General features: G+C 35.3%; 1 protein-coding gene across 1 annotated transcript in view; it reads right to left on the bottom strand.

Annotated features, from left to right (window-relative positions):
- The window catches only part of lrfn1 (leucine rich repeat and fibronectin type III domain containing 1), a 183,745-nt gene that overhangs the window by 52,688 nt on the left and 115,580 nt on the right, over positions 1 to 15,477 (bottom strand). Inside the window, exon 2 of the mRNA XM_017433776.3 lies at positions 6,151 to 6,202. The gene's annotated coding sequence lies outside the window, so the exon portion shown is untranslated. The remainder of the gene's footprint in view (positions 1 to 6,150; positions 6,203 to 15,477) is intronic.

Here is a 15,477-nt window from a genome sequence, read left to right as displayed (position 1 = left end):
TGCATTTTTATAACATAGTAAAGCAGACAAAGCCAATCATTTTTCTTTTAATGATATTGCCACATGGATCTGAATGTGTCCACAATTGCAACACACAAAAGTGAGCTAAAAAAGGCTTGAAGCTTTTGGTGCTGCAAAAGATTGATTTGAATGATCACACATGGGCTTACTTGGTAAAAACTGTCTGCAAGGAACCTGAAACAATCACAAACGTTTGCAGCTGCCCATACCACCCTCCAAGGCTCCATTGAATGTATAGCAACAGCCTTATTGCCTCTTAAATTTTCTAAATTAAATTCTCTTTTACTATCCTTATCTTATCTAATATGCAATAATTTCCAGTTAGAAACTGCCAATGCACAATTCTACAACCAAAGATAGCAAAAGGTCCAAATGTTAGTATTTCTTTAATTTCAGAAATACAACAAATTGAAAAGAACATTGCATTTGACCAAATCTAATCAAATGAGAAATAGCTTCACTTAAATCACACATCAGATTTTGGTTGAGGTACGTGTGCAGGCACTATAAAATTTTAAATTTCTTTCATCAGTTTTAGAGAAACTGATGAAAGGAATTGACACCTGGATCTCACATGTAATACGATGTCAAAGGTGGCAAACTCTTTTCCTGCTTGAAATTCTCTACTTAACAAAACCGAAATCCCATTCAGTAGAAAATAAAAGATGATTTTATGAGCATTATTCAGCTTGCGTTTGATTTAACACACTGCACTAAAATCTTCTGGATGGCCTTTATGCTAAACTAATTCAACAAACCAGACAATCCACTCAACCCCATCCTCTCTAATGTCATTAAACCATAAGAAACTCTACATCTTCTTTCATATATTTTTAGTTGAATTAAATTGCTAATGCAATAGGGTTTGTCTTTAAAGGCTTTGTCATTGCTCATAATATGGATAATTAACTTTCTATTTCATTCCAGTCGCCAAATTATGGCTCATAGCAGTGCAGCTTGAAAACCAGACTCTCCACTTGTGCAGAAAAGCATCCTGCAGGATTGCCAGTTAAAAGCAAGAAAAATCAAAAATCAATGTCCACTCGGAGGGTCACATCATGTAAAGCTCGGCAGCCTGACAACGATCAGAGTCAAAATCTGCACTGCTTAGTGGCCCATGTGTTCTCGTCTCTCATTTATATCAAAATACAATGGTTTTTTTTCACATTTATGATTTTCTTTTTCAATTCTTAGACCTTGCTATTACAGTATTATCTAAATAAAGACAAAAAAGCTATCCTCTTCTTTACACATTTTATATCCAGGAAGAGATCAAATTACACTTAGATCTTTAAATATTCCCTGTACATATAAGCTAAGCCTTACTTCCTGATTTCATGTTCTTCGTGTACGTTATTCCTGGGAAGGTCTCACAAAAACATGTCTTAAGTGCATGAATTAAATAACAGGAAGCACAAAAATAGGTAAAAATGGGTAAATCCTGCTTTAACAAACACAAAAATCAGGATAGCAGAGTTTCAAAAATTGAGATAAGCACGTTCAGTAATTCTTGCATTTCAAAATGTCTTTTACACGTCGAAGCCACAAACCATTATATATTATATATTATATAATCAGTTTATCTCAATAACAATTGAGATAATAAATAAGATTTCTAAAAACATTATTATAAGTTGTGTATATCGATCACCTGAATCGAACATAGATTTTTTTACAGATAAAATTATAAACGTCTTTGAGAGGAGTTGTAATAAAAACATTGTTTTGTGTGGGGACTTTAACATTGACCTGGCAAATAAAACTGACTCAAATCACATTGTTACATTCATAAACTCAATGCACAGTTTAAATCTTTATCCAATGATATCAAGACCAACAAGAATCACATCCCACAATGCTACAGTAATTGATAATATTTTTACAAATATAACAAACAGAGAGATAATGGGTGGTATTTTGATTACTGATGTAAGTGATCACTTACCAATTTTTACAATTTATAAAGATGTTCAAAGTAGTACAAAAGACATTATAATCAAGGAAAAAATAATAGACACATCAAGAAAAGCTTTGGATAAATTAAAAGACGATTTAAAAAAACAGAACTGGAAGAACGTATATGTTGATGATGTGAACAAAGCATATGATGTGTTTATGAATATTGTAGAAGATTTGTATGGAAAAAATTGTGTAAAAAACAATTATACAAAAAACAATACTGTCAACAAACCATGGATGACAAAAGGCTTAAAAAATGCTTGTAAAAAAAAGAATTACTTATATTCATGTTTCTTGAAATTAAGAACAAAAGAATCGGAGGATAAATATAAGAAGTATAAAAACAAGTTAGTTTTTATCATAAGACAGCATAAAAAGAAATATTATAGTGATTTATTAAATAGAAGTAATGGTGATATGAGGGCAACATGGAAAGTAATGAATGGTGTTCTGAAAAATCATAAAAAACATGCAGGCATTTCACAGCACTTTGTAAAGGAAGACAATGGAATACATGATCTGAACGAAATTGTAAATGAATTTAATCATTATTTTGTGAATGTTGGTCCTAGTCTTGCAGCTAAAATACCAAAAACAGACACAAATGTGAGTCATACAATCACGGGTTGTACCAACAGTATTTTTCTTGATGGAACTGACAAAAAAGAAATAAAGAATATTGTAAAAAATCTTGCAAGCAAAAGATCAAAAGACTGGGTGAACATGGATATGAGAGTTGTAAAGGATATAATGGATTATGTTATTGAGCCATTTACATATATCTGTAATTTATCATTTCAAAATGGTGTATTTCCAGACGGCATGAAGATAGCCAAGGTAATCCCTATCTACAAAAATGGAGAAAAAAATTTGTTTACAAATTATCGGCCAATTTCTTTGTTACCACAGTTCTCAAAGATTTTGGAAAAATTATTTGTAAATAGATTAAATTTATTTATTGATAAACACAATATATTAAGTAGCAGTCAATATGGGTTTAAGTCTAGAAATTCTACATCAATGGCTATCATGGATTTGATTGAACAAATAACAGCAGCTGTTGATCAAAAACAGTATTGTGTTAGTGTTTTTGTTGATTTGAAGAAGGCCTTTGACACCATTAACCACACCATTCTTCTGGAAAAGTTAAATAGATATGGCATAAGAGGTACAGCTTTACAGTGGGTATCTAGTTATCTGGAAAACAGGAAGCAGTTTGTGCAGGTGAATGATACAAGATCTGAACTCTGCAACATTACATGTGGGGTTCCTCAGGGTTCTGTACTTGGGCCAAAGTTGTTTCTTTTATATCTAAATGATTTAGTAAATGTGTCTGGGCTTCTTAAATGTGTATTATTTGCAGATGATACTACCTTTTTCTGTTTAGGAAAAGACATAGAACAAATGATGGAGATGATACAAATAGAATTTATTAAGATACAAACTTGGTTTAAACTAAATAAATTATCATTAAATTTGAATAAAACGAATTATATGATATTTAGTAAAAGAAATAAAGCTATCGATCTTCCTTTTAAAGTTGATGATGTTGAGCTCTGTAGAGTCAATGAGGTTAAGTTCTTGGGTGTTATCATTGATGAAAAGCTGACATGGAAACCCCATGTAAATTACATAAAAACAAAAATAGCCAAATCCATAGCAGTATTGTACAAAGTAAGGGACTTATTTCATGACAAATCTTTATTTATGTTATATAATGCAATAATTGCTCCACACCTGACTTACTGTATTGAAGTCTGGGGGAAAGCATGTAAAACAATTACAAATCCGATTTACATTTTACAGAAACGAGCAATAAGATGTATTACCAGAAAACATTTCAGTCACCCATCAAATGCTTTATTTTGTCAGTTGAAATTATTGAAATTTTATGAGTTGGTTGATTACAATATTTTGAAGGTTATGTATAAAGCTCATAAAAGTTTATTACCTCTTAATATGCAAGTATACTTTGTTAAGAGAGTAAGTAATTACAATCTTAAGGGTATAGAGATGTTTGTAAAGCCTAAGATTCGAACAAATTTGAAGGACCGATGTACTTCGGTACAAGGTATAAGATTGTGGAATAATTTGGAAAGTGAATATAAAAATGCTGGCTCGATAGATATATTTAAGAGAATGATAAAAGTCAAGTTGTTGAAAACATATACAATTGTATAATGTGCAATCATAAGAATTGCTGTACAAGAAGGAGTTGATGTTTTTTTTTTTTTGTCTGTTTTTTGTTGTTATGTTTTATTATTTGAAAATTATCATTGTTTGAATTTGTTTATTTTGAAAAAAGGGGCAGATATTAATAAGAATTTTTTTTCTTCTTCTGCTACCTTTCATTTTATTTGTATTTGTATATTCTTTTTCTTTTTTTTGTATAGCATTTGTTTTGTCTTTAAATGAAATGAATAAATTTAAAAAAAAAAAAAAAAAGTTTATACAAAACATTATAAGTAGATCCACCCATATATATAAACACAGACTGAAGTGCTCCAAATTGTAAAACCGTCTTAGTTGCAATACATAATTTTGTAATAACTGAATACTATATTTAGCTTTTCACATCTAAAAACTATATGGTTTTCAAACTGCTCAAGAAAACCATATTTATGTCACCAATGTCAAATTTGTAATGTAAACACATTATGTTCCACATCTTTTAGGAGTTTTATTTATTTCTGTGTGATCAAATGGTTTATTACTAAAGATTTCAGTGTGATTCCTTACTGTTATTTTCTTGTTACTTTGCTTTAATTCTTCAGGTATTTATCAACGTAAGATTTTACATTAGACTACAGGTGAGATGGCACTATTATCAGTAAGTACAGACCTGTCAGAAGATTACCATAAAAGAAAATGAAAAACTGTTATCCTGATAACATAATAACTTTTGCCTCGGGAATCCGGTAACGTTGACACACAAATTACCACTGTAGTGGCCTTTCATGACATTGACAAAGCTGTTAGGACAACTCTGAAAAAGCCCTAAAGAAGTCAAATCTATTGGCACCGAGACAAGCGTTGCCTTTTGTCCAAATCAAGCAGGAAAGAAATTTTGCAAGTTGCAAAAAAGAGGCAAAGTATTTCAAGCAAAAGAAACCCATAGAAATGTCACAGTAAGAAGCTTAGATATTTTCTTATACAAAGGCATTTATGAACATTTGCCATAAAGAATATTCAGCTGCTCTATTTTCTGTGAGGTGATAATGTGCTCCTGCAAGACTTTTAACAAAAGGAGCACACACGAGGCTCTGGTTCATGCTGAGTTTATGTCATGTGAGAGTACAGCAGTTGGTGGAGCAGCTATTATTAATCTGCAAACAAAACATGAGGACAACTTGTTCTTCTCCAGAATAATGGTAGCACATTACAGATATTCGCCCGCTTCATGGCAGCCTCATGAATAATTACTTTAATGTACACTTTGATGGTGACGAGAGATTTTCCTCCATGGATAATTATTTACTGTATGCCGCCAATTCCCATGGTGATCCATGACCTCTAACCACACTCTCATATGAGATGCTGAACACACAAATAAGTTTATCAGGACATCTACTGTATGTGTTCTCAATCCATGTTCACAGTAGCCCAGGGTGTTTTCTGCTGTTCATCATAGGGGCTGTTTTCCATACTGAGATAAGGAATTAAATCTGCAGGAACAGAGGACGCTGGGTTTGCTGCAGGGTGGCGAGGCAGCGGCTCTGATAATGGAGCCGACTCCCATTGAGCAGGCTATGAGGCAAACAGCCGTGGCGCCAGGCCAACCATGCCTGTGTGAGAGGATAGCTCATAGAGTTGCTGCGCCGAGGCTTTCTCTTTCCCTCCGAAGCGAACACGAGGTTAAAGCTGCATGTGACAGAGGCGAGGAAAAGAATTGTGTGCGGCATTTCAGAAATCCATTTATGTTAAAATGTGGAGGGGGAAAAAGCAGGGAAACAGGAGGCTTTGCTTTTCTGCAGTAGATGCCTGCATGATGAGTCAAATATACAAACCATGAGTGATCGATAAAGTCAAAGGGCGACGACATGCTTTCAGCATATTACTGTCAAAGCCTTTCTCTTTGTGCATTTGATAAAACTGCTTCTGTTTATATTTATAGTTTAGATGCATGGTTATGTAAACATATGTAAATGAAATTCAAATTTGGGAACTCACCCGAATACTGCGTAGTTTAGGATGCTCCTCACCGAGTTCACTTCAAAGCAGCCTGCAGAGAGAAATAACAGGTCACACTTAATGTGAAAGGAAGCACTAATAACACTGGAGGCCACACGGCAGCAGCTGTAATAGTGTCAGAATCAAAAAAGGTTCAATTTAAAATTAAATCTATTATTCTCCCACACTTAATACCTGTGATTTGGTATCTCTGCAGAGGTGGAACAATCAGTTTTTGCCCTCCTGAAATGAAATAGTCTGGGAGGAATATTGTTTTACCTGCCTCCTAGTAGGAAGATTATTTCCTGCTTTATATGCATGACTAATGTTTTTTGTTGCTTTCAGGAAAGTTAGATTGAGGTTAGGTTTTCCCTCAAATATATAATTTGCCATCACAGATAATAGATGCAGTGAATGGATTTAATGAGAACCACTGAATGGTAAATGTGCATTATTTGTTTTTTTTGCATGCCTCTTTTGTGTTGTACAATGCAAAGGTCAGGCTGCATTATTGGCTGATTTTAGATGAAAATGTTCCATAAAATGTTCAATTTAGTCAATAAACCTGAGAGTTAAGAAGCACTGAGAGCGAATGCAATGACATAATGATGTTTATTTTGGTCAAATGCAATCCAAATAATCAGCAGCATCCACCTGATCGTAGGGGCTGAAGTTCGAACTCAAACAACTCCTCACAGGTCATTAACTTTAATTAGACACATTTTCTTCATTATTAGTTAATTAGATACTTAATCAGATAATTAAATAATAATTATTTACAACTGCCCTGATTCTGTCAGTCTGTTAAATTGGTGAACAAAACTTTTAGCAGTGAACATAAACAACGCTTTTTACAAACTTTAAGTCAAGGTATGGAGCTGATCTCTTGGCTTATACCAAATGTGTCAAACACTTCTTAGGAATCCATTTGGAGTATTTATACTAATTACTAGACAGAGGGGGCAAGTGAAAACTAAAAAAAATAAAGGGGTAGCATTTGTTGAAGGAATGCATATCCCTTGCCGCTTTTAATGGGAGAACTTTGGTCCATTTTGGTCAAATCTTGAAAATAACGTTACGTGCAATTTCATGTGATATCACAAGACGTCATGCTTAATGTATGTGTTGTGAATAACTCTCATCTACTGCCACATCAGATTTTAACTCAATATTTGCATATTTAACTGAGTTATAGTAATTTTTGTGTTTGAAGACCACATTGAATTGGATTAGTCCCAAAAGAAAATCAGTTGTAGATGTACACCTAACAGTTCCTTTCTTACAACTTTATGATAATCTGTTTAGTGGCTCATGAGACGGTTTGCTAACAAACTAACAGGGTTGACTCCAACAGATGTTGCACAATGACTAACACTAGATGATATGTGATAATTGAGCTCAGCTACTACCACACCAAATTGTAGCACAATATCTGTAAAAGGAAATAAAGTCATTATTGTGTTTTCTAAGGTCAGCTGGCTGTGACATTCATCTTGAGTTGTGTTGGCTCATCAGTTGTAGAAGTAAATCCAGTGATTGTCTCCTGATAATTTCATTAAAATCTGTCCGGTGGTTCATGAGATATTTTCCTAACATGCAAAGAAGATTGACTCCAAATGATTATTGGTAAAGTTTAAAACAAGGATCGTGCCCAATCTGCTCACGATATGTGTTAGGGATCAGTCTCAGCTACTGCCACGACTAATCTTAGGTCAATATCTGTAAAACTGAGTTAAAACCATTTATGTTTTGTTTAAGGTTAGTTAACTGTGGCAGCCATCTTTAATCAGACTGACTCTAAAAGGTAATCAGTTGTAGATGTTCATTCCATAATTACTTTCTAAGAGTTTCATTATAATTTGTCCAGTGGTTCATATGAGATATTTATAGATAGACACATGAAAACAGGAATACATATGTGTGCACACACAGGTAAAATCATTATCTTTCACTTTTGCCTTTCGGCGGCGGGCAATAATAAAAAACTGTGTCAGCCAAGCTGTGTTGCCAGCTGCTCAGCCTTTCAGAGTTTTAGTCAATCACTAAAATATAGATTTTCACTGATGTTGCTAATTGAAGGCAGTCATCCAGTCCCAACAGTCAGTGTTTTCTTTCAGTGTTTATTCATAGTAAAAATTTTATATAAACCCCTGATTAAAAACCAACAAAAAAACACAATTTATTAAAGATGATTAGTACGCTGAAAGTTGAAGTGTTTCAATCTCTCACCTTTCCTTTAAAATATTTCAAGTGTGATGATAAAGAAACGTGCCTGCCTTTGTATGTGTGGGTGATTAATCAAATGGTTGTGTTCTGGGTGTAGCGAGCATAGAGTCATACATTTGGGAGCATTTCTGCTCTGCCCCCTGATCTGACAAGATAAGTGACAGAACCGCGTAAGGAGACAAACGATCGCTTCAACTCTGCATTGCTTTTCTTTGACATCAGCACCCCATTGTACATGCAGAGGTTTTTCGTTTTGTTTTGCACAGCACAGATCCAGTTTACAGTGATAAAAAAGTGCAGATTTTACACAAAACAGCACAAACAGCAAATCCTCGACTTCTATTAGAGCTAGATGAAAGAACTTTTTTATCCCCTCTAGCAAAACAAACACCAGTTTTGTCAGATTTTATTATCTAATTAAGCAAAGGTTAGCTGTGTTTTCAATGAGGATCTTGTTAAAGAGTCTTAAATATGCATGTGAAGACTGCACTAATTACATAAGTCTCAGACTTCATTATACAGAAAAATATAGCATACATACAGACAAATTAAAGTAAGGAATCAGCATTGTTCCTATAGTGCAGCTCAACACCACAATATATAGAATAATGTCAGATTAAATAATAATTCTTATTTGAAAAACACATTTGTCTCCCTAGCTTGTATTCTTGTACGTTTTTAAAACTAATTTGTCCGTTTTATTACTAAAGGATAACGTTTTGTTAGGACCAGAGACCTTTTTGCTGTGAGGCAAAAAATATGTGGAACCAACATGTTAGTCTGCAGCTCAAACAGGATATCAGGGGCAACAAATATTACATCATGACTGGATATTGTGGACTATCTAAATACTGTTTTTATTTGTGCTTTTGAATATTGTATCAGTGGTCCCCAGCCCTGGTCCTCAGGGCACACTGTTCTGCATGATTTAGACGTTTCCCTGCTCCTGGAAACTGGATTCAAATGATTGAATTACATCCTCGGCATGTTGTCTAGTTCTTCAGAAAATGTTTAATGACCCATTCATTTAAATCAGGTGTGTTGTGGGCCGTTACAACCAGTGTAGGGGACCACTGGTTAAAAGTCGATTAATTCAATTGTATTCAATTTAACTCTATTGGTATTTTTTCCCTCTCCTTGTCTATTTTTTCTATTTAATACTCCAACTCAAAACCTTTTTGTTCTTCTTTTTCTTTCAGCTGTTTCCGTTTCAGAGGTCGCCACTGCAAGTCATCCTTCTCCATCTAACTCTGTCCTCTGTATCCTCTGTCCTCACTCCACCTACCTCTATGTCCTCTTTAACTGCATCCATATATCTCCTCTTTGGCCTTCTTCTTTGTCTTTTTCCTGGCAGCTGCATCTCTAACATCCTTCTACCAGTATACCCACTGTCCCTCCTCTGAACATATCTAAACCATCTCAATCTGGCCTCTCTAAATTTATCTCCCAGCCGTTCAACCTGTGTTGTACCTCTGATGACCTTGTTCCCAACCCTATCCATCCTTGTCCCACCCAAGGAGAACCTCAATATCTTCAGCTCTGCCACTTGCAGTTCAATCTCCTATCTTTTTGTCCAAACCATACAACATAGCTGCTCTCACCACTGTCTTCTAAAACTTTCCTTTGACCTTTGCTGCCACTAGATTTTTTCATCATAGTTTGGGTCAATTTAAACCTTGTGAGGTTGTAAGGTTTAAATTGACCCAAACTATGATGGAAAAATCTAGATAGATAGCACACTTCTTCATTCTGAGTTAATTTTCTTTATTTTCTGATTTGCCCTGATGACGCATTTATGATCACCGCACTGAAAACATTTAAATGCATTCTTGTGCCATCTAATGTAAGATTTTAATGGTTTTCTATAGTAAATGTGTTAGTTGCGAATCAAGATCGCACTCGATGACACCCGCGATGACACTAACAGGGACTATTTAAATAGTTCTCATGGCATCTAATGTCAGATTTTGATGGGTTCCTATGGCATAGATTGTTTTAGTAAATGTTTTAGCTGTGAATCAGGGATTTTAAAAAAAAACAGACATAAGACAAAAGAAGATAAACATAAATGATCCATCAATTTGAATTTGTTTGCATTTCATCATAAATAGGGGAGTACAAAGTTAAAACTTCCAATGCTTCCAGTGGAAGCATTGGAAGAAATAACAGTAATCAATAACAGTAATCATTTAAGGTTTATTTCTGAATTCAGAAAGCACGTCTTCAGAACAGTTGTGTCCAATTGATTTACTTTCTGATGAACACATAAATACTATAATATCAGTGCAGCAGCAAAATTGCTTTTGAAGCAGTGATTCAGTTTAAGTGGCTTCAGTCTCAATTTCAAAGCATTGAAATTCAGTACAGAGTTGAAGCAGCGAAACCTGTTTGGTTTAAAACAAACATAGACCTCTTTAAACTTCAGCAGATTTGTTTGTAGGCTAAAACTGTTCCAAAAACCCAAGTCACTCTCTTTACCACACAATTAGAAAACAGAAAAATCACTTTTTATTGAAGCTTTTAGGGGGTAAAGAAAAGATGACTACTTTCCATTTCTTTATCGGCACGAATAATGACATCTGAAGAATAGCTCTGATTCCCCTCTGTCAGATTTAATTGCCAAAACATCAATCTTGATTCGCATCTCAACAGTCCTTTTTATCAGGGCCAGACATTGCACTGCAGCGTGTTTGTCCAGGCAAGAAATATTTACCAACCTCTTTCCTGAGTGCAAACAAGGTAAGCTTCTACAAAAGACCCTGACATTGAGAGCATCCTTCAGCGTTTGCTCAGCGACCATCGATCAAAAGAAACACGCCTCTTCATTGTTTTCAGTGTTTGCGACTCACCTCCTGCTTACAAGATAAACCATAGGCAACATCCAAAACCTTCAGTATAAGTCTCCAAAAAGCTTAAATCCTTTATTTTCTGCATACAACAGGAAGCTTTCTGGCTGACCTACGATGGGTATGTGAGAAGTACAATTTCATGGATGCCACACTTCACTGAGACGTCCATCCTGTGTTCACGTCCCCTGAAGCACTCTGCACTAAGAAATTGATTAATACACACTGCACACACTCTCATACTGCAAATAACACAGGAGCTATTCATGTTGCTTTAGCTGTCATTGCACATATTGTGACTGCATGCTAACAACCCATCAAGCTCCCACGCAGACACATCAAACACGTGCTCTGCATGCACAAATGCTCAAAAAGAGTGAGAAGATTGGGTTTGTAGGAGGATTTCCACTCCACATTTGAGTAATTGCTGGTGTTTTTGTTTTGTTTTGTTTTTGTTTTTTAATTAAAAACACTGTAGAGGATGTGTGACTTGCTAAGAAGAGAATACAGATTGCAAAATACAAAAGCAGGCTTGTTTCAAAAGCATCTTTTAAAAATCAAATGTCATTAAACCCACACACCGATTCTGACTTCTTCTTTTCAAACCAGGTGCAGCCTTGAAAGTCCAACTCATTATGTGAAAAAAATATACATCGTTCAAAATGTAAATCAATTAATTCCCTAACTACTTTCTCCGCTTTAACAAATAATTTGAATTCTCTAAATAATTGTGCTATTCAACCATAAACCAAAACTTCATAAATATTATATATTGGCTGTCATTTATGAGAAACATGTGCATCTAGTTCTATAAAAAAAACAGGAGACAGAAAAATGCATAATATAATTCAAGAAAAATAGACACATTCAACTGATGACTGATGATTCATTAGCTGCTGCAGCTGTAAAGCCAATTTCACAACACAGGTCTCTCATCTGCAGCCTTCCTCAAGGACAAACATCTACTTGTTTAGTGTTTCATGATTTCAAAGCACAGGATGACGCGGCTGCTTGATGAACTGTAAGCTTTGAGAGTTTTTTCCCTTCACAGAGGTTAAGAAAAATGTTTACTTCATTCTGTTTCATTTAGATGACCATTCCATTGGAAATCAAAAAGTTCCATACTGAAAATTGATTGCTTGTATTTACAGTGTCTGCTGCGGCTCACAGTCATATGATCAGAGACCAGCAATGTCGAAAGAAACTACATTGTCTCTAAGCTGTTTTCAGAGTTGTTTTCATCTCCGAGCACTCTTTTAAATTCCCATTAAAGAGTGAGAAAGAACCTGCAGGTGTTCTTAAAGCAACGTCTAATCAATGTGCGAAAATAGGCACATAACACATTTGCCTCTCCCTGACTTACTATATGGCTAAAATAAGCATTTTGAGGCGGATATTCGTATTGCTGTTATAAAAGATAAATGCACATGCATTTAAACAGAGGGCAAGTTAATCAGCTGAAGTAATTTAAAGAAAAAAGTCTGTGTAATGCTTAATTATTTTATCAGTTTCATTGTCTTGTCTTAGTTATATCAGTGGGGAATACTAAACATGAAGTTGCATGATAAGGAAGGAAAAGATCCAACAAATACCTGCTTTAATCCACTGCATGCTTGAGTGCAGAGTTTGCTGCTGCTGTGCATGTTAAGTATCTAACGAACTCCATCAGAGACCAAAAGGCTGTGTTCCACTGCTGCCTCCACGGAGCACGATTTCAAGACAGCATATGGGCCTCTTAGCGTGCCCACAGTTGGCACACTGACCATAAGCAATGCCCCCAGGGTGGCCAATGTGACCTCCAGAGCTGAGAGAGTTCCAGACAAAAGCAACAACCTGGGGCAAAGTAGAAGCTGCTTGTTCAGTGGGCAGCTCTGCAGAGAGCCGGGACACTTGAGTACATTGAGAAAAGGTGGGGGTGTCAAATGATCAAAAAGAAAAAAAAAAGCTAATGTTTTACTATATAAAGTTTAACATCACTGGGATGTTGTGACTTCTCTGTTGAGGAAAAAAACCTCTTCGAGGTGCAGACAGTGACCGTGGTGACGTTGAGCAATAATACAAGTTGCCTGAGAGAATCACATCAAATAAGATATGCTCCAATAATTCCTCTGGTTAAGTAGCTATTTTAATAAAATAAATGGCTGCATTTGCAAGTCTGCATTATACTAAGCTATGGATATAAGTCACTGAACCAAAGCAAACATGATAATTGAATAATAAACTTAAGCATCTGGTATAAATAATTATCCAATGAATATAGCAGAAAGATATGCATAAGTAGCCACAAAGGTCAGCCTGGTTATCCACAAGGCTTTAACATGCAGAAATACACACATATGAGGGATCAGAGTTTCCCTCAATTCTTGATGAGTCAGGGAAGGTCGTCTGTGCTGCTCATGATCTGATGCTCTGGTTGTAAGCTCTTTCCCCTCCCTCTCCCCCATGCATCTCTGTGAGCTGCAGTTTCTAATGTCCATCCTGCTATTTATACATAAAGGCATGCTCAGCACATTTACCAGCACCATATAAATAATCAGTAGGTATGAGAGAAAGTGTACTAAAGGGAAGGGTCAGCTTTAACACAGCAACATCTGGCTTTCTATTTTCACAAGAATGCAGCCTATTTGGGACAACACAGTTCTGGCAAATTTTTTCCAGTCATTGATTGAATTAGTATAACAAACATGAGCTGTACATCTTTATGTATTATACTATAGTTTGATAAGCTCCTCCTGAATTGGTCTTCTCGACATTCAAGAGATTTATGCTTTCCAGAGACATTTTTTTTTTTTTCCAAAATGCAACATAATGTACGTAATTAAAGTACTAGCATTCTGCAAAAGTAGCCACATCATGTTTTTTTAAAACCATCCAGATTGTTATCAAAATCAGCATTTGCTGGGGTATGGGAGTACATTATTAGTTGTGCGACGTCTGTGACAACACTAAGAAAACTGAAGGATCTGCAGGTTTTCAATCAAATACATCTTAGTGCATTGTTTTAGGAAAGTCTTCCTTATTTCAGTAATATAACACTATATTTATTATAAATTGTTATTGGTCATAATATGGTAAACAATTTGCACATATAGTATAAAGTGACTCTGTAACTTTTGTTAGGTTTTGCAAAAGGCTTTACTTTTGTTTCACATCCATTTACACACACATGCACACACACTCTGTAACGGCAGCAAAGCTACTATACAACTTGTGGTTCATTAATTCTCTGAAAAAGGGGTGAATGACCCTTAAAGATTTAGAATTGGTAGGTACCCACTCTTCAATAACTGCTAAAAGTGTATAAGACCAAGAAATATGGCTTTTGCAGCTGATAATATCAGTCCAGGGCAATAATTACTGATTTACTTCAAGCAATAAATGTACCATCCAGGGGAAAATAGCCACTCAATAGGATTTATGAGCTAAATGTATCATTCATAAGGTCCTAAACAAAGCACTGAACAATTAGCACATCTCTATTTGCACTTTTCTGCTTGTTACCTAAAACATGCATATTACCAACCAGACTTCAACAAAGTTTATTTGATTTGTGTAAATTATCTGTACTAAATAGTTTGGACAGCTGAATAAGGAGACAAAACCGTAGCAGAGACATAATTAGTGCATGCACCAGTGTTTTTCTGTTCAAAGTTTTTTCTGAACCTGATATATTTTGTTAGCTCCTATTGATGCTAGGCTGTTGCAAACATTACTGAAATTGTTAGTTTGTTTATAATCTGAGTTTGGATGGGAATTTAATTGTAACTGCAAACAAAAAAAGGGCAGATTCTACTGTAGTGTCTTATATAAGCAGGTTGCTTTGGCATACGCTTCTGTAACAGCAGAACATGTCTGTGTTCATCTCATTGAAAAGCAGCAGATTGTCTCCTAAAGGGCTGCAACGAGAATCCAGTCTGGCTGTTCACGTGAGCAAACTGTTCCTGTGCAGAAGGTGCCAAGACCCAAATCACAGATATCCTGCACCACACATGCAATTATACATTTAGTTCTCCATGCATCCTCTTGCGTAAATTTCTGTGCTGCACTAAGATTTTGCATGCTATGCAAGTAAATACATGATGTGGGTATTTGGCAAAGAACAAGACCATTAAGTTACAATTGCAGTTTTAAAAGAAATTAATGTTTTAAAATAGTGTTAAAATGAAAATTCTATCTTTGAGTCTTACATGGGATTGTATATGTAGGTTTGCATGAGAACATGTCTGAAACTTAAAAACGGAGTCATATAACTGCT

Source organism: Kryptolebias marmoratus, linkage group LG2 (assembly GCF_001649575.2).
Source record: "Kryptolebias marmoratus isolate JLee-2015 linkage group LG2, ASM164957v2, whole genome shotgun sequence".
NCBI classification, from domain to species: domain Eukaryota; kingdom Metazoa; phylum Chordata; class Actinopteri; order Cyprinodontiformes; family Rivulidae; genus Kryptolebias; species Kryptolebias marmoratus.
Note: the sequence above shows the minus strand (reverse complement) of the source record. Positions and strands in the feature narration are given on the sequence as shown.